The sequence below is a fragment of the Haliaeetus albicilla genome, chromosome 25, assembly GCF_947461875.1.
Source record: "Haliaeetus albicilla chromosome 25, bHalAlb1.1, whole genome shotgun sequence".
NCBI classification, from domain to species: Eukaryota; Metazoa; Chordata; class Aves; order Accipitriformes; family Accipitridae; genus Haliaeetus; species Haliaeetus albicilla.
This window is the reverse complement of record NC_091507.1, coordinates 1190343-1210750: the sequence shown is the minus strand read 5'-3', so window position 1 is coordinate 1210750 and position 20408 is coordinate 1190343.

The window sequence follows — 20408 nt, the reverse complement described above, 5'->3', positions numbered from 1 at the left end:
CAGAGTTTAATGCCAAAGAAGTAGAAAATGCTCCTCTGTGCACAGGCAAAAGCAATGCCAGAAAATTTTTTGTAATGAGGAATAATGACTTAGGTTCCAACTTTGAAAGAGTCAGACATAACACAACCAAGTTGTATCTGAATGTCACCTGCCTCAGGCAGGCAGTATACACAGAATATTCTCTTCCATCTGTTGATGGCAAAATATACTGACTTCAGGAGGGCCAGAATTTCACTCCAAATTTTTCAGGTAAAGTAGTTTGTATCATTAGGAATGCTAATATAGGAAAAAACTGACAATGATATTTTCCCAGTTGATTTTATTGACAATAATGTAAAATACTGATTTGTGTATACTCTCCTGTGTGACTGAGTATCCTTTCAAGGAAGCTTACATGAGGATATTTTCTAAAATAGCAAGCTGCAATGAAAGGGTGGTTCTGAACAGAGCACTGTAGACAGCAAATCAGGAGATCAGGCTCTATATCCAGCCCTTCTGCCAGTTATCTGGCTGGGCAGACACCTCCTTATCTATTAACAGACCTAATAATTGGTGTAGTGTCCCTCATTTTCCCCCTATTTTGTGATGTTTTCCAAGCATTTTTCCCTATTACTGGCTAAAGATACGTGAAAGACAAATAAATGGTAAAAAAAAAAAAAAAAAAAAGAGACAGTTTCCTCCCTTTTTTATTAGGGAGGGAAAAAAAAACAGAAGAAAACCTCCCAGCACATGGACCCACTATGTTCTTGCCAGAGGGCAGTAAATGTCAACACTGTAGTATATTTCCTGCTTTGAAAATGAACCAGTTTAATTCAGAACTATTAAACTTCGTGGCAGTAGTAACCCCTTCCTGTGTGTCATCTTTCAGCTGGGCCAGTCTCTTAAATCATTCAACGCTGCTGCTTGCTTGAGACTGAATCCTCAACAAACGAAACTACCCCTGCAGTCAGATTTCTGCAACAAGGCTATGCTTTGATCAGAGCCTTCCTTCTTTCCCTAAGGATGAGTTAACCTCATAAAAATGCATATCCTTCCCAAATGTTTGTTTGCTCTCATTTATTCCATCCTTAGTACTAATAGCAAGATCACTGAACAAACAAACTACTGAGCTTGGGTATAAATACCCACCTTTCAGTGGCCATTTGTCAAAGGTGATAAGGCCATCCCACAATTCATGCTTTACTTGTAGGCTGGGCAGCTGCTGTTTTCCTTGTGTTGGTTCAAAGACACCCATTGAGAACAAGCATCTGGTCTGGGAGAGGGAGCAGGGACATTAAATCTGAACAGTATGAGCAGATACAAGTCTGACTTTTTTTTTAATCTATCTACAAATTCTTCTGTGCTCTATCCCAGTATGGATAGTAAAATCCTTATTGGGAATGTAACTATGTATGTAACCACAATTGCCTACCACTGAAGTCTTTGTTCAACACCACCTTAATTTAGATCTGGTAGTGCAGACTCCTGCCCTTATCTGCACCCTACTAACCAACATCCAGGGGCTTGTGGAGCAAGACAGGGAAGGGTCATCTATAGAAGAGCTTGGTGCAAAATCGTGGTCTTATTCTCTATTTTATAATACAATGCTATAGATGAAGTTGGATGGACCATGACCATCTGAAAGGTAGGCAGCCAAAGGACTTTTCCTCAAAGTCAAAACAAACGATCTAGTAGACAGTAGAGGAGACAGCCACTAACGTGTTCAACGTGCTGCACACAGGCACTGTCACCTGATGAAAGACTGGGACATAATGCAGCTTATCATTACATTGACACAAAAGCGAAGATACAAGGCAAATGTAATGCAAATTCACATTACCTTTGCAGCCTTGTCCATTGTTATTTCCTAACTATTTTTACCCTTAGCGGATCTCTAACACAGAGCCCATGCTTTCTTTGGTGTTGAGGGATTTAGATTTGCATTGGCTCTGTCAGTGATACTGGGTTTTGAGGGGGTTTGGGGAGGTAAACAGAAGTCTCAGCCACAGCAGGAAAGGTACCAACATCATCCAGCCACTGTCACAACTGGAAATGTGCTGTCAGCTTGAACAAAAAGATCAAGAGGACTGAGCTGTTCCCACACCCAGTGTGCCTTTCCCAGAGATAAGGGGAAGCATCACAGCTGCAGAACAACAAGAGGCTTGGGCTTAACCATCACACATAAGAGAATCCATAAAAAACTGAAAGGCATCTAATTACAATGTTAGTAATAGGTATAGAAATGTTATTTCAATATGCATTCATCTTCTCTTTCTCCCATAAAGGTTATTCTGAATAAAGATAATAAAACCACAGAGCTGTATATCTCTACAAAACAGATAAACAGACATAAAAATGAAGGAGCTACAAATGATTGCCTTACGTCATGCAGCAAGGGTGCCTGGAATGAGCTTATGTCAGAGGTAATGCGATGTTCAATTTTAGGGAGTTATTAACTGGTGATGATTTGTTAATAAACATTAATTCAGTCCTTCCACTGAGACGACAGTCTAAATTGCAATGGCCCTTATCAACTATGAAAAATGCAAAAGGCCATGTGCACTTTTATAAACTGAGTCAAAGCAACAATTATCTTCTGGCAAAGTCAGTCCCCCATGGCGCTTGTACTGAAAAAACTGGCTCCATTCTGTTGGTAACAAATAGTTGACTCTTATCTTGATTTGCTGAATTGTTTATAAGCTCCAGGACATGCCTCTGTGGCCCCAAAATACTGGCACAGCAGTCAGAAAGCAGTAAGATTTTGTTTTGGATGGACAAAACAGCACCAGAAGTTTAGCTTTAAAAGAAAAATCAAGTAGTCTACACCCTCATGTTAAGTCTACAAGACCTGGCAATACAGGATGCAGAAGAGAAGGAGCTGGAGAAGACAGCATTCTCCTTGGTGACGAGGCTTCCTTCAAACTCATTTTTAGTGGCATCCAACAAATCCATGAAGAATGGGAGTTGCCAAGTTTCACCTGCTTATGTGCCACCCTCATGAGAAATATTCTTTATTATGTTCATAGTGGTGGCAACAGCAGCTCCAGTTGTGTCTGGGTCCTGTGAAAATGTGCAGGGAAACAGGTTTCCAGCCCTAACTCACGCTTGTATGTGAAGGAGGAGGCAGCAGCAACAGCCCCTACAGATCATGAACCATTCGCTAGCACAGGAAGCGGCATTTGACTGTTGTTCAGCTCCCACGTAACATAGAATCATAGAACCATTTAGGTTGGAAAAGACCTTCAAGATCGTCAAGTCCAACCATCAACCATGCCCACTAAACCATGTCCTGAAGTGCCTTGTCTACGTGCTTTTAGAATACCTCCAGGGATGGTGACTCAACCACTTCCCTGGGCAGCCTGTTCCAATACCTGACAACCCTTTCAGTAAAGAAATTTTTCCTAATATCCAACCTAAACCTCCCCTGCCGCAACTTCAGGCCATTTCCTCTCATCCTATCTCCAGCCACCTGACAGAAGAGACCAGCAACACCTCGCTACACCCTCCTTTCAAGTAGTTGTAGAGAGCGATAAGGTCTCCCCTCAGCCTCCTTTGCTCCAGGCTAAACAACCCCAGGTCCCTCAGCTGCTTCTCATAAGACTTGTGCTCCAGGCCCCTCACCAGCTTCGTTGCCCTTCTCTGGACACGCTCCAGCACCTCCATGTCTTTCCTGTAGTGAGGGGCCCAAAACTGAACACAGTACTTGAGCTGCGGCCTCACCAGTGCCCAATACAGGGGAACAATCACCTCCCTGCTCCTGCTGGCCACACTATTTCTGATGCCGGCCAGGATGCCGTTGGCCTTCTTGGCCACCTGGGCACACTGCTGGCTCATCTTCAGCCGGCTGTCAGCCAACACCCCCAGGTCCTTTTCCATCAGGCAGCTTTCCAGCCACTCTTCCCCAAGTCTGTAGCGCTGCATGGGGTTGTTGTGACGCAAGTGCAAGAACCAACACTGAGCCTTGTTGAACCTCATACAGTTGGCCCATTGATCCAGCCTGTCCAGATCCCTCTGTAGAGCCTTCCTATCCTTGAGCAGATCAACGCTCTCTCCCAGCCTGGTGTTATCTGCAAACTTAAAAACTCATCCAGATCATTGATAAAGATATTAAACAGAACTGGCCCCAGTACTGAGCCCTGGGGAACACCACTTGGAACCCGCCACCAAGTGGATTTAACTCCATTCACCACAACCCTCTGGGCTCGTCCAGCCAGCCAGTTCTTCACCCAGCGAAGAGTACACTTGTCCAAGCCACGAGACGCCAGCTTCTCAAGGAGTATGCCATGAGAGACAGTGTCAAAGGCCTTGCTGAAGTCGAGGTAGATAACATCCACAGCCTTTCCCTCATCCACTACGTGGGTCACCTGGACATAGAAGATCAGGTTGGTCAAGCAGGACCTGCCTTTCATAAACCCGTGCTGACTGGGTCTGATCCCCTGTTTGTCCTGCACGTGCCATGTGAGTACACTGAAGACGAACCATTCCATAATATTCCCCGGTACCGAGGTCAAGCTGACAGGCTTGTAGTTCCTCGGATCCTCCCTCTGACCCTTCTCGTAAATGGGCGTCACATTGGCAAGCCTCTAGTCGTCTGGGACCTCCCCCATTGACCAGGACTGCCGACAGATGATGGAGGGTGGCTTGGCAAGCACCTCCGCCAGTTCCCTCAGTACTCTTGGATGGATCCCATCTGGTCCCATAGATTTGTGAGTGTCCAGATGGCGTAGTAGGTCACTAACTATTTCCTCCTGGATTAAGGGGGGTATATTGTGCTCTTCATCCTTGCCTTCCAGCTCAGGGGGCAGAGTACCCTGAGGATAACTGGTGTCTCTCTTAAAGATTGAGGCAAAGAAGGCATTAAGTACCTCAGCCTTTTCCTCATCTCTGGTAGCAATGTTCCCTTCTGTACCCCTTGAAGGATAGGTATTCTCCTTGGCTCTCTTTTTAGTGTTAACATATTTGTAAAAACATTTTTTTGTTGTCTCTTACAATAGTGGCCAGACTGAGTTCTAGCTGAGCTTTTGCCTTTCTAATTTCCTCTCTGCATGACCTAACATGATCCCCATACTCCTCCTGAGTTGCCTGCCCTGATGTGCTGAGATGAATTGGTTTGAGGAGCACTTTGAAGCAACATCCGCAGTACCACCAACTGCTTACCTACTGTGGTAAGTGACCTGTGGAAAGGTATGTCTTGGGTATAAGAAATGAGAGCCTTACTGTTCTCTCTGTTCTGGCATAGCATGGGGTAAAACAGGCAACTCAAGGTCCTCCTCTCAAATAACATCAGGAAGCAGCTTCATATGATCAAAAGCAGATGTACAAAATGCAGACATCTGCATTTAAGCTACTTCCTGAGGTCAACAGGCCTGATTCAGCTTCAGCTAAAATGGAAATCTAAATTAAAAATAAAATCCTTATCCAGTGACAGCCGAGACCTTTAAAATCAGGTGAAGTAATTCCACTCTGCGTTTCCAAGAAACCTGTCATACAGCATCAAGCCCAGAGTTCTCCTATTTAACATCCATCTGTGATTTTTGAAACTTCAGTTACATCATTTTCTTCCCCTTCCTGGAAACATATACTTGCTCCATCTGGCAAGGGGAACCATAAATCTCCCCTGACTCTACTTGCTATTTTGGCATATTTGCAGTAGTTCACACAGACAGAGTATATTTAGACAAATGGCAGAAGGAAAACACTTCTGCAGGCATATAAGTGGAAGCCTCAGCTATGAACAGTGTTTCTACTGTATTACTCTGAGTTCCTGATTCTGCACATCTTGAACTCAGCTACACCTTCTGTCTTTCAGCACTACATTCATTGTTTCTTCATGACTGCTTTCTGTCAGAAATACCAGATTAGTGGATGAAAAGAATGCAGCAAATACCACCCTTAAATTATAGCAATCTGCCTTACAAAAATCTCACTTGCAAAATTAATGTGAGGCAGCTAGCATGAAAACAGTCATGTGGACTGAAAAACTCCATGAACATAAGCAAAGGGTAGTGATAAATAGCTAAGTACAGAGGTCAGGGGAGACAGCTAATAGAAGATTTAGGGATCAGTGTAAATCTGGTTTTATTTAAAGTATGTATTTAGGATCAGGAAAAATAAGGGGATACCACATAAATGTAATTTTTAGATGTTACTAAACCAGGAGGAATGTCAACCACCAGTCAGAAGGGAGAAATCACGCAAAGAGTCTTTGATCAAAGGCAGAGGGTGAGAGCTTGGTGAAACCATGTCTGGGGGAAAGGAGGTAATCTGAAAACCTGATGCATATAATAAGGGGAAGGAGACACAGTAACAGTGGTGCTGAATGGCACAAACAGGTAATAGGAGTAGCAAAGTAGAGAGACCTTCCTATTACAGTGTGGTACCCAAGATGCAGCATGGAGTTCCACGTGCAGAGAGGTCCCCTAGTGCGAATGGCACAGACCCCCCCAACCCCCCAGTGCACGTCCTGGGACACTGCTGGGACACCGAAGGGCTGGGAGAGAGAGGCAGGCCAAGGAGATGGTGGTTTCTCCAGGTTCCTTTCCCCCCACATCCATCAGCACCAACAGCATCATGCACGTTTCTGTCTCCGGATGGTCAGCAGCCGTGAGGATTCATGGCCCCACTCTAAGTATACAGCTGCCACTGCCACAGACTGTCCTCACTTCTGGGCCTCAGACTGCTACTGCTGCAAATCAGTGTTGAGGGAGGGAAAAAATCTCTGAAAAAGAAGATCTGAGGAGAGAAAAGTGGACTGTACTGGGAGAAAGAGCATGGGCCTAAAACTGTTAAGGCTTTGTATATGTAACACAGGAAGAAATACTACTATTTGCTAGCAGGACATACACCATTTCAGTGTTATTAAGTCTAATGGCATTCTTTTTAAAGCTCCAGGTCCTGAAATATAGTTATGCAGGAATTTGATTTTTCTGGAGAAATGTTTGCAAATGTATGCAAAACTGTAACATTTATTATCTTTTCTTTTTTAAATCCACCTGAAGACCTAGTTCCAAATTTCAGTTGATAATACTGTTATGCAAGTTCTTAAAACAGCTACAGGTACTGGGACTAACAGAATGGGATGGCAGAAGAACAGAAATTGTAAGAGTATTTGGAAGGTGAGGGTGTCTGCTCCATTAAGGTTATCCAATCAAAAACCTTGTCAATGCCAAGGGGGATAACAGGTAGAGGAGAAAGCCATAAACAAGAATACCCAGAGAGAGGAAAGCAATACAAGAGATACAAACCTGGTAGACAAGGAATGACAGAGGCAATGCCAAAGACCAAAAGTCTCCAGTCACTAATTGATGGGCCATTGAGAAATTACAGTCCTAGCTTTGGAAAAGGCCAACTTGGGCTTTGTAACTGATCAGCAGATGGAAACAAGAGGAACATAAGGATTTGGGATGTTCCAGGGGCTCAGTGGGACTATGCCAAACTTAAGGAAAGTTTAGGGAAGGGGACTGAGGAGGAACAGAGAGGAACTAGACGGAAAGGGATATAAAAGGGGCCAGTTGTATGTAGAACATCACCGGTCAGTACACTTGTGTGACTGAGCCCTGCACCTGATCACCACAGTCTGTCCTATCTGTTTATTTCATCCTTTCTTAACTATCTCTCTGTGCAATCTCACTGTCTATCCTATGCAAGTGCTGTAAGGATGAGGTGCCCCTAACCAGCATGGCAGGCGTGAGTGAACATGGGGCCAGCTCCTGGATTCAATCTGGGTGGGGGTCTCAGCTGCCAGCCACCAGGGCAGGGATGGTGTATGTCCTGAACATCGGCTGCTGGGATGGTCGGGAGCGAGCGAGTGGGAAAGCAGCAGCTGCATCTGTTGGCCTGGGATCGAGACCCCCGGTCTCTGAGCAGGGCTCCAGTGGCTGGGCAGGAAGAATCCCCTGGCCTCAAACGTGCTGGAGGTGCGACTGCTTTTAACAGAAATCATGCCAGAATATTAGAATTATAGAATATTAGAAATTCCTTGACACATAAGGCATGCAAACAGAAATGGTATATCCCACAACACTTGGGCTTGTCAGCCTCATGAATCAAAATACTTTTTCATCACTGACCTCCTGTTATAGGACACTGGTTGTGTAGACACTGAAAGATCAGGCATGGCCTTTCAAGGCTTGCTCTTGTGGGAGATACAGGTTGGGAGACATAATGGCTCATGATTGAAATGTAAGGCCAGGGAACACCCCTAAAGCGTTACTTAGCTCATGCTCCATGCTAGGATTTTAACTGTAACATGGCTGCACTTTAAGGGAAGCCTCAGACACCCAATTTATCCCTTGCTGTATCCAGCATGCAGGTTCTCTGCTCCATGTAGGTGCTCTGGCATTGAACCAACAGCTGAGAGGGTGGATGGCAGTGAAAGCAAGCTGAACATACTTTGCAAGAAAAGACAACAGAGGAGTAGTGATGAGCTGCCGCAGACTGCTTCAACAACTTGCAAAAAGACAGAAATTTAGGAAAAAGCAACAGTGAGGACTCCACAGTAGGGGCAGGAGGGGATTTTCCTACAGCGACAGGGCTGGGAAAGACGTCCTAGAGTAAATGCAGGAGAGGAGCCTGGCCAGATAAACATAATTCAATACCTTGCGGAACAGGCAAAAGGACAAGTAGAGAAGAACAGACAGGTAATAACTTTTGTTTTATATTTTCAATAAGCCAGGACTGATGAGGTCTAGCCTTAATTTTAAAAATGGGCTGTGTATGATGCTGTTAAGTACCCAAGGACACAGCAGAAGCAGAGGCAGAGACAGGTTGTAAGAGTCCACAGGAGTGAAGCCTGCTTCAGGTTTGTGAACTTTGAGACTGTGTTTCACAGGATTTTCAAAGCCATAAAAATGCACAGAACCATCTGAGGAGCAAGCTTGCACCTGAGGCTTCTGTCAGAATTCTTCAGTCTTAGAGATAAAATCAATTATTAAAGCCTTTTACGCTCCACATTAAATTGTTCTCATCACTGTTTTCATTAGCGAGAAACAGCTTCCTATAGCAGTTGGGGATCTCTGAAATAACTGAATGCATACAATCAGGAATTTGTTAGAAGTGGAGACAGAAGAAATGAGATGCTGAAGCAATTCAGACAGCTGGGTTTTGCACTGCTCTAATCTTTGCATATGAAATGAGCTCTGCTTTTTGGTTTACTGTGACAGTGGTCTGGCAAATTAAAATATGCTAACAGGAACATCACATGCTAGGCATTACATACATATATAAATGCCCATAAAAGAAGAAGGACTCAAATCTTTGCCTTGAACTGTTTTGGGGATCATTTTACATAAATGCATGTGAAAATAATACAATGAGTAGAGACACAGGGAAAAGGAATTAAATCAATCAGTCTAAAGTCTATCCAATTGGCCAGCACCTTTTTTTCAAGTAGCAACAAGCATTAGGTACTTCAGAGGAAAAGTAAGAAATCCCACATCAGGCAGATTAAGTGTCTTTCTGTCTTCTAACAGAGACTGTCTCAAGCCCAGAAGGATGTGGTTTAATAGCATTCTGATTTTTTAATTTTTTTTTAAACCAATAACCACCACTAACCCTGAATGCTCTTATTAACCCTGCAATTCTGTTAAATGGTTTATGAATCTTGTTACATTCTCAGCATCAACAACGTCCTGTGGCATGAGTTCCAAAGCCTAAATACATTTTTGGTTAAAAAAGCATTAGCTTTCATCAATCTTCAATTTGCAAACTTCACATCTGCACTGAACCAAGTGTTCCTGGATCTACTTAAGTGCCATACTCTATTCTGAAAAACAAAATAGTTCTCACTATTAGCTCACTTCTAATATTTCTGTATATTGTTGGTTAATCCTCTCTATATAAAAAATTCCCAGAATACATTTAACTTTTCACTAACTCCCTTCTGTTGAAACGGAATGAGACATTCTATGTGACATCTGGGAGTTACCTGTGGTACTAAACAACAACTAAAAGCACTACCTGCACAATTCCCTTTATAAAAAATAATGTGACAATGTAGTTTAAATTAATCATCAATTAATTTGTAATTTAAACACAGTGGGGGTTTGTGTCCCAAGCTACTGCCCTAAACATAGATCATTCAGTGACATGCCCAGCAGCTGGATTTTCTCTTCTGTCAGAAGAGAGGTTTTGGCAAGCAAGCACTCATTTGTCCAGCATTCTAGATGTAGGAGTAGACCCTGATCCTATAATATGCCCTTTTAGCTACCATTTGTTTATAGCCATGACTAATGAGGTGATCATACATACTCACTGCATCTTTGCTCGAAGACATTTAGCTACCTAGAATTTTTAAGTCTCGCTAGTTGGTTTTGCTCCTTTAAAGAGAGGAGAGGTCATGAAATACCATGGGTTTTAAGCATGAAGCCAGCAACAGCAAAACTTTTCTTGCAGAAAAAGTACAGACACAGATTGGAAGCGTTTTTGGGGGACTGTCCATTCCTAAAATCCTGGTCCTTTCTGAATGTCTCTCTGTAGTTCAGTCTTCTGTGGTTAAAATAATCCTCCCTAATTATCTACCAGTAACACAGATGACATCAAATATTTCGCTAGCCAGCTTGCTTATTTCTAAAGGCATCATTTTTGCAAGAAATTAAATCACAGCATTTCATATGACCTGCATATTTGCAAGCCTGAGACTTGTTATACACCCAGCTGAGATTTTAAAGTTAAGAAACTTGTAACTCCAACCACCCTACCTAGACAATAAAGAAGAGGTACTTCTTAGTGTGATGAAGGCTGCAGAGCATCTTGGAGGTGCCCATTTCACTTCATTGAGAAAGGCTATGATGAGTATAGGCATTGCTTAATAGAAGTAGTAAGGAACTAAAATTGGAATGACACCAGGCCTATCTTTTAAATAAATGTATTTTATTACATTTTCAGAGAAACTCTCAAACTCTTTCACTTAGAAGTAATTTAGCATCCACTCCTATACTGCATCTCTTCAGAGCAGTTCTGGCTTCTGCTGTTTTGGTGGCATGACCTTACTTCAAATTCATATTTGTTGTAGCACCAGATTTGCAGCAGAGATAGGTCTATTTCCATTACCCCTAGTATTTCTAAATATGCTGTAGTCAGGTAATTATTCTGTTTGTGATACAAGAAAAAAAATATTTGGTGCAATCTTGGTAAACCAGGATATAATTTCCAAATGAAAAAGTAAAATCCTTCATATCTAGCAATTCTTTTGTACACAGGAGGAATTTCTAGTTCTAGAGTCTTCTACTTGCAGAATGATGTACATCAGTCTTATAAGTACTTTTCTTAGGCAAATGCATTGAATGGCATGAGCTCTGTACTATGAAGCAATGCTCTATAATTTTGAGTTTCTGTTTTTAGTCATGGCACTTACATGTTATTGACTTGGTACAAAATAACTGGACTTCAGGATAAAGGGGTGTGTTGGGACTGCATTAAGTAGTGAGAGAAAGAGGTCTACAAAACAAACAGAAAAATACAGCAATACTTTGTGAAAGATGACCCAGGAGACACCTCATTCATAAAATGAATGCTTCTGATGGGATTCCTAGCACTTTCTTTAAAGCTACTCTACAAAAGTCCCTTCTATCATCCATAACACTCTTGATGTCCAGTAAAAAAAAGCCTGTGCACTTTTTTTCCTGTCTACACTCTTACTATGCTTCATAGACTGCTTGGACAGGAAGAAATTTCCTGTGCCAAGCTACAGTTTGCAACAGAAAAATTGGATCCCTTCTGATCCACAGTCCCCAGTATACTAGTTCATATCAGCCTATCAGAAACAAATTACAACAGCCAAAAAAAGCTAAACATTCCTGAAACGACTTATGTTTTTTCTTCTCTTCATTTATCTGTCTGCAATTACAGATGGAACCCATTACCACCCACTTTCTCAGTTAGGAAATGGTTCCTCTGTACACTTTGTACTGTTCCTCAGATGCTCTGGGTACATTTATCCAGACAGTTATGAGTGAATTCTGAAAACACTGTGTAGATGTGCCCCTCTATATCATTTGCTTGTAAGCAGAGACTTGCTAGGTAAGGTGGTCATGGTGCCCTGTTACTTACGTATACACAGTTTATTTCTTTCAACGCTGCATTATTTACATCCAGCCTAACGTTAGCCTCCAAAAACCTACATGTCAGGCCTATGTTTTTGGATAAAAGTTTTTGCTGCCTAACTTTCTGTAAAGGCAGTGAAGAAAGAGAAGCACCTGGACAGTTAGTTTATCTGGTCTGAAGAACACGTGTACAATAGAGAGAGATGCTTCTTTTCCCATCAATTAAACACGATCTCTGGATGTTCAGCTAATTTCTGTAGAGCCCTACATGCTTTACAGGAAACATACAAAACTGGCAAACTTTCTGACTGAAAAAAGTTACACCCTGGAGATATCATTTCCCTGACTAGTACCTCTTATTCATCCTCACTGAACTGGAAGCAGAACAGTAAGATACAGGCAGTTCTTTAGGGCACCAAAAGTTATCACAGGAAGTTTCATCTTCATGCAGAGGTAAGGAGGAAAGCAAAAGGATTCATTACAGGGTATAACGCAACGGATGGGTACATTTCCTTACACATGCTGTTTATTTTGCACAGATTGTCCTTCTATTCATGCAGGCTGTCTCCTCTAAAGCCACTGCTTGAATGGGCACCTGGACTGAACTCCCCTTGGGTTGGGAACTGCCAAATAGACATGTACGTCTGACAGAGACACTTGCATGCTCTTGGCTTGCTACAGAGCTGGCTGGCAGGTTAAAAGGAGGGGATGAATGCAGAGGCCAAGGTCAACATTGAAGCTGGGAGCAGGAGGCTGGGCTCGCCAGTTCCCTGCATGGGCACCTGGAAGCTGCCCTGCAAGCTTTGTTTTTCCTTCCCAACCTTCTCTCATGCAAACATTCTGCTGGTTCACAGCAAAGACAAAAACTCAGTTTTCTGTGACAAGGCACATTCCTGTTGATCACAAAGGCATTCTTTCTTACCTAAACCTTGTATCTGTAGAAACTGACTCTCTCCTCCATCTACCTCTAGACCTGTGTGTACTCAAACCAAATAACACATTGCATTCTAATACCAAAATTATGAGTGAAAATAAGCAGCTTGACTCATACACGTACAAAACCTCTCGCCCCAAAGACAGGAAAGATTGAATTCTTTAATTGCTCAGAAACAGGAAGTAAAACATGAAACAAAAGCCCTTTTCATTGTGCTTTCATTCTTTTGACACAAGGCACACTTTGCTACAAGAAAATTACTAGGATAGGAAATTACATACGCAGGTAAACTTAATAATTATTATTTTTTTCCCATTATTTAAATTTTTCCATTTCATAATATGCTAGTACTCCATAGAAATTTTTCCAAGACAAGTTCCTATTTGACCAGACATTTGGAAAAAAATGTGGGTTTTTTTTTATTTTGAACAAGAAACAAATAAGGTTGTTGCCTTTCTGATACACACAATTTTCATTACTATGAGCTACAAGTGTGTATTAAGAAAGAAAATCTCTCCTGAGGCTCAATTAAAGGGAATTTATACTTCTGAAATGTATTTAATTTATACTTCTTAAATACACTGCAAATCTTCTAATCTGGACACTAATATGAATCTTTACATTGTCTATAAACAGCCTTTATAGTTCTTAAGGAAAGCAAAACCATGTAAAGAAATACGAAGGTGTGTTTGACACCAGAAGGTTGTGCTGCCATCCACAGGGACATCAACAGGCAGGAGAAATGGGGCTCATGAAGTTCAACAAGGGAAAGTGCAAAGTCCTGTACCTGGGGAGGGACAACCCCAGGTGCTAGTACGTGCTGGGGACCAACCTGCTGAAAAGCAGCTTTGCACAAAAAGACCTGGGGGTCCTGGTGGACAGCAAGCAGGCAATGTGCCAGTGATGTGCCCTCGTGGCAACAAAAGCCAGCAGCATCCTGGGCTGCATTAAGAAAAGCATCGTCCACTGGTTGAGGGAGGTGATCCTTCCCCTCCACTCAGCACTGGTGAGACAGGTCTGGAGTGCTAGGTCTGCTTCTGGGCTCCACAGTACAAAAGAGACACAGACATACTGGAGCCAGTCCAGCAAAAGGTGACAAAGATGCTTAAGTGACTGGAGCATCTGACGTAGAAGAGGCTGAAAGAGATGGGATCATCAGGCCAGGAGAAGAGAAGGGTCAGGAGGGATCACATCAATGTGTACAAATGCCTTATGAGAGCATGTGAAGAAGAACCAAACTCTTTTCACTGGCATCCAGTGACAGGACAAGAGGCAACAGGCACAAATTGAAATGCAAGAAATTTCAATTAAAAGTATGAAAAAAAAACTGTTTTACTGTAAAGGTGATGGTGCACTCAAGCAGGTTTCTGCCATTGGAGCTATTCAAAACTCAACTGGACACAACCCTAACAGCCTGCTTTGCATGACCCTGCTTTAAGCAGGGGCTTTGGTCTAAAATATCTCGAGGTGCCTTCCAACCTTAACCATTATGTCATTCTGTGTTTCTGTAAGGGGTAGAGTATTGCCCTAATATTTATACCAAAATTATAAAGTCAAACACATCTGGATTTTTGTTAGTGTAAAAACTATAGTCATCAGTTTTATCTTTACAAGCTGCAGGAATAGCTTGCTTACCAGAGGGAAAAAATGTGCATGTCAAACCAAAGGGATTAAGGGTAATATGTCTTAAAACAGATGAACTGTAATGCTTCTTTTTATGCAGCTATGCCAGAAGACCAGAACCTTTGTTGTTGTGGTACCCTTCCTCTGGGCTTCCTAACTGTGCCACCAGTTCTCACAGGTGAAAAAGGACTGAAAGGCTATCATTCTTTCCCCTTTTGCTTGGATTTAAGTGACAACATAAAGGACAACATCATGCAGAACCAGGCCTCTTTTTACAGTCTGCTTACTACACCTCCCTGGTACCCTGCAACCAGTACTGTGCTGCTCTGTGCCAGAGGAACACAACCGCACCAGGACACGAAGAGCAGGCAAACACCCAGCTTTGCAGACCTGTTCCGACACTCAGTCCCTATGGCACACATGTCCTGGGATCAAAACTTCAGAGTGGAGAGCGAGTTCTGTAGGAACAAAAGCAGCATAAAGCCTTTTTCACACCACCTACCTTGACTCAGTTGTTCCTGCTACTCTTCCCCTGAACTGTTAAGCCCATCCCACAAAAAGCTTGACAGGGCCCTTTATCAGCAAGACTGGACCCCTCAATAGTATGAGTTGTTTCAAAGAAATACTGGTCTCCTTTTTTTAAATGTTATTTTTAAAGGATCTGCAATCTCATGTTAACTAACCCCTCTCAGACAAGCAGTCAGAGTGGATTCAAACTATTCATGCAAGTTAGAGTTGTACAGTCAAGCCCCGTGCAAAGAAATCATGGTATTCTTTCCTTAACAACATGTATACATAAAACTGTTTTTCATTCTGAGTGGAGAACCATACAATAAATATGATTTATAGTGTATCACATGAAGGAATGATTGTAATAAAACGAGGCATTGCAAGAAATATATCTTTCTAATTAGAAATGACAAGATGGAACTTTTACCACTTAACTGCAACCCTCAAAATTTATTTATAAAAACCAGGGAATCTTTAGTCTTGAAGTATAAGGAAGCTGAGAAAAGAGTTATGTTTAAACGTGTCTACAGATGTATGATAAATAAAGCTCCACAGCATGCAAATCACTTGAATATACCTACCAGCTGTGCCAGTGTTCTAAAGAATTTGCCTTTGCCCCCAGCATCTCTCCTGAAGTGATGGATGGGATTATGCCCTTCTTGCAGGGTTTTGGCATTGCTTTGTTTTTGTTGCATGATAGTGAGGCCTTACCATTTTTTCTGATCTGCTCAATTGATTCAGATTTGCAGGCCATAGGCTAGTTTCTCTGAGTAAGAGATCTCTGCATGAAGACTCGTCTGTCTCATCCAGTAAAGAAGAAAAGGTTCACAGGTGACAAACAAAAAACAGAAGTCAGCCACTGAATTTTAGAACACAGGACCATACGAGGAGAGCAATGCCACAAAACCTTTTGCAATGTAAGAAAGACCCACAGCAAAATACTAAAAGACAAAGTGCAGTGTGGTGACATAGATAGAAAACTCACAGTGTTAAAGGCTACGTAAACATCTGACGCTCTTTCAACAGGAAAGACCATGTTAGAGGAAGCACAGATAGAGAAAAATAAATACTAGAATTGCATTTTATGGGACAAACTGATATGGCTGAGGCTTTCCCCTTATTTGAAGGTAAGGTAAACAATCACTTCATATCTATTACCTGTTGATTCTTCTGTGTTGAAATGGTGCATGGGAAAATACCACTAAAATGTCAGTCAGCACTAGCAGATCAAGAAAGCATGGCAATTCACTGCTGCTGGAGATTTAAGCAGGTCAAATCTAAAGATTCTCAGTAAAACATGGCATGTTGAGAATTCATCTGCAACGTAAACACGCTACATTTGTGAGGGCAGAGTACAATACTTTGGCTGACTTCACAACAGCTGGTTGCAACATACCAGAGAGATGCGGTAACAAAGACATGCAATATTCTTAGGTTGCAAAGTCTTCATCAATTCACATAAGAAAGCAGATGGAGCCTTTAAAATATCAAGTACTCCTTTCTGTCAAGATTCCCTCATGTGTAAATAGCTTGGCTTCAGTTTAGTCACACGTCCACAGAAATTTTCATAAGCTATAAAACCTCTGATGGTTAAGTTACCTTGAAGAACAAGGGATACAGATTAACTCAACAAGTGCTAGCTACATTCAAAATGATCACAAACCCAAATACTTTACACTAAAAATAAAAATACACACTCTAATAGAACAGGCAGTGGCATAACAGAAATAGTTTATTCCAGTGCAGCAAACAGCTGAAGTCAATTTGTGTGGTTTCTATGCCTGATGTGAAAAATTACACTTTTTGCTTTTGTTCTCTTCATCCCTCTCCTTTTCTCATTTCTTTTCATTAAGCCCTGCCACCTTTCCTGCCTTCTCCATTCTCACACCTTTGAACTTTTCTTTTTTGTTGTTGTTGTTTCGTTTCTAGTACAGGAGAAAAGAGCAGAAGAAATAAGCTAGGACTTTAAACCTGCACACCACAGGTTTTGTTACAATGGTAACACATAAGAACTGCATTTCTCTAAGACTGTCCTCAATGAGGAAAGCAGGAGGAAAAGCACCACAGCACAACCATGGTCAATTTTTCCTGCAACGACGTATTGAAGAAAGTACTGCCAAGACATCTGCAGATGAGTGCACAGGTCTGGCTGTTCCTACGAGCACATAACGCTTACTCTAAGGTTTTCAAAGAACTGCAAATTAAATCTGCATGAACCAGCTGCCGAACTCCCTGGTTAGCTGGACTGTAACTGCTGAGGCAAGAAGGAATACCTTCCACTGGCCAAGCACCTCTGAGTGTCGCTTGGTTTCAGCTGCCAGATGGGCGCAGGTTCATGCATTTCTCCACCTGCTTTTGCTCATCTCAGATGAGCCTCAACATCTGAAGCTACAAAACAGTGCTGTACTATCTCCTCCCTGGCTCAGCTTCACAAAAAGAAGTTATAGCTTGAGCAAAACTTAGGTTGAAGCAGTTACAGATCTGGGACAATAAAACCAAGAATTGAGAAAGGCCAGGGAGTATAATTACATGGGAGAGAAGAGGGTCAGAAGTCAAATATAAAGCAGCATATGTGCACACCTAGAATAAACAGCCAATCAAACCAAATATGATCTCCCATGCAGGGACTGACACAGACAGCGATTGTCAAAAAGCCTCTGTCCCCCCACTCCAAGTGAAAACCTCAGCACAGCCCATCCTAACCATTTATAAACCACAAGTCAGGCGTCCAGAAGTCATGCTGCTTTAATAAATATATATGTATTTTTAGAGATTGCCTACTGTGTCAGTTTATTTTTCCAGGAAGCCTCCTAACTTCATAATGTAAGTAAACTGTTCAACAGTCACTACAAAAGGGAAGCAGCAAATAACATTCCCCTACTCTGCATGTGAGGGAAGCTCCATCTATCATACCAAAATCAGGCAGGTGGGTATTTTAGCCAACCTCTCCTGTCACTTCCAGTCCCATCTGCACTATCTATTTTGCAGACCTTCTCCTGCCCCCTCCCAGGCCATCTCCTTCATCTCCTCAGTCTGTCTACGTAGACGCATTACCCCATCTCTCTCCCACTACATCCCAGCCATCCAGGCTTATCACATCTGCAGAACACACATTTTTCTTTTTTTGTTTTCATTTTTTTTTCAGTAAGCTGCAAGTATCTTCAAATGAGTAAATTATGAAAATGGCAGCCACTCTGCTCCACTCTGACTCCACTGGTGTGGAGTGACTGGAATCTGCAGTTGTTCTGAATGGGGAAATAAAATCCCATGAGATGGAAGGCAGGAATAAGGAAACGGCATGTAAATTAGGTACACATCTCAGTATCGCAAGACGAAATTCACAGATACATCTCACAGAGAAGAATAGTGATATGCTTACTTATGCCATGGGTGAATTTGGTCCAGAACACTTTTTTTCTATTTATGAAGATGAAGAAAAGCTTTTTCAAAACACTAAGAAGCAGCTTTTGCAGGGTATCTGTAGAAATTATCACAACCTCAACAAAAACATCTGTATCATTTTGCAGCCATGGATTTCTTTACGTACTACAGTGAGGCAGTATTTTATACAGTTATGACTTTGTTTCAGCATTTGCATAAAAAGGTTGCTGAAAATCAAATTTTAAGGGCAGCTAATCCATCTCCAGAATTATACCCACATTAATATTCTTACTCAACTCATGTATGAGGTTCTCCTTTTCATCGAAGAGCTTCAACGTGAATTATTTCTAACATTTGTCCTTGATACATAACAAGTTACTTCAATGTATAACTTAATTACAGGGGTATTACTAACATTTTTAGCTCTCTAAAGTTAGATTTTTGTGGTTTATGGTGTTTGTAGTACACCATGCATGAAGTGAAATACAATCTTTGCAGGACCTTTATTATTTTACATACAATTTGGTAATTCCCATCTAATCCTTCTGCTGTTTTCAGTACACCCCAGTCCTTTACCTTGAACTTCTGGAATAATATAGTAAGACCCACAAGCAGTGTCTCAAAACAAAAATCTGTGGTTACCACTTCCCAGTTAAAACAATGATTTTCAATATGAATTGCAACCTGTAATACTGCATCTTTATTCAATGCCACCATAGCAATCTAACAGCAGCATTTCTTCACTGGTTTTCCACCTTTTCAGTCACTGAACTTTGGATGCCTTGTCTTGTCCACTCTATAAAAAAAACTTATGTGCCCTTGAATTTACTGAGACATTTAGTTAATATATGCTTCCTGTGATGTTTGAATGGTTTAATCACCAGTCATCAATGAAAACCTGCATTTTATTATTTCCCCCAAAGCACGAGGAGAGATATTCTTTTAAAAAGAAGGGTTAATTTACTACTACCACACTTAGTTTTATGCCACTGAAACTTTGCAGTGAGAAAAAGGCAGCAGTGTTACACCACTACAAAACTGATGCTGCATCTGGCCCTCGAACGGAAATCTACAAGAGAAAAGCTGTATGGATAAATCTGTGCCAAGTCCTTTTGTACAGATGTCAGGTCCTAATTTCTCAGGATGACAACTCAGGTTTGCTGATTCCCAGGTCAGGATTAAGGTGAAACAACAGCAGGGATCCTTTAACTCACAAACCTCAACTTTTATTCGCTCACAACAGGAACTGGCATGCTCACAACAGAAACTGGTATGCTCTCAACAAGAACTGGTATGAAACTACATCAGTAAACTGTGTAATGTGGTAACCCATACATCACCAAATATATACTACAGGCCTTGCTTATTTGGGGATCAGTCCAGGGAAGACAATAAGGAGAGCCCTCCTGTTCAGTCCCGAGGTTCAGAGCGGACCCCCTTGCTTTCTAGACTCCCTCCTCAGAAAGGGGTCAAGGCGTGGCCAGATCCACTCCTAGTCCCAGACTTGGTCAACAGTTTACGCCTAAATGGATGAGGTGTAGGGATTACAAAGAAAAAGAGAGAGAGAGAAAAGAAAGACTTCACCAGTCCTGGGTCCAGCATTGGTCCAGTCAGCCCAGAAGTCCAACTCCAGCGGGCACACACACGTGGGGCTCCAGGTTGTGTCCTTTTATCATCTCCTTGCCCCTCCTTCAGGTGGGCACTCAAACTCGTTAGGCTAATTAGGGGACATGTGCAGTTTGTGCTTCCAGAACCTTCGGGAAGCACCAGGGCTGGGGGGTCGTTCGGGGAAGAACTTCTCCCTCCCTGCAAGTACGACCCTTCTTCGGCCTTTGGCCATATATGGTGAGCTGCCCCGCTCAGCCTATCAGAACGCAGAACCGCCCGCCCTCCGGCCCGCCCTCCGCGCCCTGCTGCCAACCGACTTCTTCGGTTCGTTG